Genomic DNA, 3,102 nt, shown 5'->3' with positions numbered 1-3,102 from the left:
TTTTTTCCCCCCCAGGTGCCTGTCGGGGCCTGGGTTTCAGCTGTCCACACCACAGCAGTGGGCAATGAGCTTAAAGCCCCTGATGGCTCTGGGCACTGACTCTCACCAGTGGCTATGGATGAAGTCACAGGCGATTTTCAGCCAGTGCCCCGAGAGCTCTGTTTCTTATGTGCTTTTCCTATCATTTTGAGGTGGAATTCATGGCCATTCTGTGAAGTTGTTTCTTGAGGAAAGAAGCAGTGAAGGATAGAGAAGTTACCATTGCAATGTCCATACTAATTCCTAGAACTCTTTCAAGATTTAGGGTCAGCACCAATCCAGCAATGAAAGAAGAACCCATTATTAGGTAAAATTGGCTCCTAAAATGTTCATTGAAAATCCTTCTTAGCAATTCTGTCCTTTCCCCTCTTCTTTTCTTTACTCAGCACAGTCCCATGGTGACCAGTTTTGAAAGAAATTTTCTCTTTTCAGCAGTTACCTAGCACCATGGCAACTGGAACGTCAGCAGAGCAGGATAGACCCTACACAAAACAGCTCTAACCAGGCTGCTTTTCTGTCACTAATTCAGCCATCCCTAGGGAAGGGTCTAAAGCCTTTTAAACATGCACTTGCATGAATCTATGTATTTCTGTAGTTTTGCTCATAGCTGTCACAGATGGGTATATGTTAAGAATTTCCTTCCCCACAAAAATATTCAGCACACACTTTTAAGTAGGGGCGGGAAATGGGACAGGAACATTGAGTACTATTTGATTTTATTTTGTGTTTGTAAGGTAACAGTAAGTTGATAGGGAAAATCAGAGCCCTAGATATATGTCCTAATACATCTTTTGGTTCAAGACCCCCAGGGATATTTTTTTAAATACTCAAATGACTTTAATATAGGCAAATAACTTCAGGAAACACTGAAGAGGACATAATGCTGTCCGTGGTGCTGAACCCTCCGTTGTCACAAAGAGTGCTTAAAGAAGGTAGTTAAAGAACTTCTTTACGTTTCTGGATGCTGATGAGAGAGAATAGGGAAAGCATCATTTTCTTTCCATACCAAGTAACTCTAAATACCTAATTAAAAAAAAATACAAAAGAAGGTGGAGAAGTCTGGAGTTTTGGGTGGCTGAATCTTCCCCTTTTCTTATGGAGATTTTTGGTCAGAGCCAATCAGGTCAGAGATTTCTGCTGCTTTGCTCCTGAAAGGAAAAGTGGGGGCAGGGAGATAGAAGATGGCCACATTTTCCCCTTGAGCCACATGATCTATTTCCCATGTGACACATTCCAGAGCCTTGGAAAGGAGAAGGGAGGGGCATCAAGAGAGTGGGGCTGGGGGCGGGAAGATGGTTTAACAGTCAACCCTGCACAGCGTCATCCTGTCTTCCTACCAGTAAGCAGGGTATGAAACAGGGAGAAGGCAAAGGACAGATATGAATGTGCTCTCAAGATTTCCTGGTGGTTTATCGCTTTCCCTAGACTCCTGTGCAAGGGGTACTGCTGACCCAGAAGACCCAAGGAGACTGTCTCCAAAACCAAGTCCAGATGAAGGTATGTGATAAAGATCCCTTGGGATTGCGGCTGAATTTTGGCTCATCGTCCCCCCTCCCTCAGGCAATGTGGAGATTTTTTTTTGTCCTGGCATATCTATTGGTTAAGGGTTTTAAGATTTGTCACAGGTCTAGAAGAGATGCCTAGGCAGTTCTGTAAAATGAATAATTTAACAGCGTAAATGTCTATTCAAGAAAAATTGGATGGATCATTTGTTTAGTGATAATGAATAAAACAAAGCACTCATTGATGAAAAGGATTTTCCCCCCCTTTGAGTACTAGAAAGAGCAAAAAATAATGTTGCAAAAACCAGCTAGCTTTCATTTTTACTGGAAATAAAACCCTGTTTCATCGCTTTTCAGCTGCTTTTTCTCTGCCCATCTTCCCAGAGGTTATTGGCAGTGTGGCTTAGGGAGCCTGAGTGGGCAGGCATGCTGTTCTTTTGTGCTATGCGATCATCCTCCTTCTGATGTTCCTGGTACCAGGAGTGCTTGTGATTAGTCTCAGCTCTGGTTTAGGGTAGTAGAGACAGCCACAGAATTCCAAATCTTAAAGAATTGCTGCCAGGAAGCCCTTGGGAAATTCTCAACAGAATCTACCGAAGTTACAGGCTAAAATAACCTGCTGTGCACCAAAATCTTAGCGTCTTTGATCATTTCTTTCTACCAGTACAAAGAGGAGGATTTGCAAATTCAATTTTATTTCATCTTTAACAAATACTTATAAGTTCTTATTATGTGTAATGCACTGTTTTAAGCACAGTTGTTCACGTAATTCTTATAACAACCCTTGGGGGAGGTGTTATTATTGTCCACATTTCATAGATGAAGAAACTGAGACAAGGAGAGGGTTAGAGAGCTTTCCCAAGGTCACACAGCAAATAGTAAAGGCAAGGTTTGGCCCTAAGAAGCCCACGTTCTTAACCACTGAACCAACTGCTTCTCTACTCCTGCTATTTCAAATGATGTCAGCTGACAGTTTGGCTGCCTCAGAAATCTTGTTCAACTGACCATTCTTTACTAGATGATTGAATCAGCTTAAAAAGATGTCCCAGTGAGATGCATATTTATTCCTGAGTTATCCCAGCAGACACATTCTGTACCCCTAAGTAAACTACCAAGTAATTCCCTAGTATTCCCCTATGCTATATAAATATGGTAGTAATATAGTGTGTCACTCTGGTAACCAAATGATGTCTAAAGGGGAAAAAACTCCTAGAATTACATCATAGTTGTTTTGTTTTGTTTTCACCATACCTAGAAATATTTTTCCATGCTCAGAAATGAGTAACAATGTTGATACTCAATGGGTACTATGGACTCGCAATTGATCCATAGCTGACCCTCCTGCAGGTTTTCAGAGGTAGTTACTCAGTTGCACGGGAGGAGATTGCCCATTCTTCTCCCGCAGAGCAGCTGATGGATTCGAACCATGCACCTTTGGGATTGCAGCGCAGCTTCTTGCCACTAGGCCACCAGAGCTCTCTTCAACTTACCTAGTTTTTTTTAAAAAAGAAATAGATTAAAAACTTCACACACAAACTATTTATTTTTTAAAGTAATATTT

General features: G+C 41.6%; 1 protein-coding gene across 1 annotated transcript in view; it reads left to right on the top strand.

Moving 5' to 3' along the window:
- The first annotated feature begins 1,365 nt into the window (after window positions 1-1,365).
- GPR19 (G protein-coupled receptor 19) overlaps window positions 1,366-3,102 on the top strand; it is a 34,391-nt gene continuing 32,654 nt past the window's right edge. The window contains exon 1 of the mRNA XM_006888416.1: window positions 1,366-1,536. The gene's annotated coding sequence lies outside the window, so the exon portion shown is untranslated. The remainder of the gene's footprint in view (window positions 1,537-3,102) is intronic.

This window comes from Elephantulus edwardii, unplaced genomic scaffold (assembly GCF_000299155.1).
Source record: "Elephantulus edwardii isolate Elephantulus edwardi_28Jun2011 unplaced genomic scaffold, EleEdw1.0 scaffold00067, whole genome shotgun sequence".
Classification (NCBI taxonomy): domain Eukaryota; kingdom Metazoa; phylum Chordata; class Mammalia; order Macroscelidea; family Macroscelididae; genus Elephantulus; species Elephantulus edwardii.
Note: the sequence above shows the minus strand (reverse complement) of the source record. Positions and strands in the feature narration are given on the sequence as shown.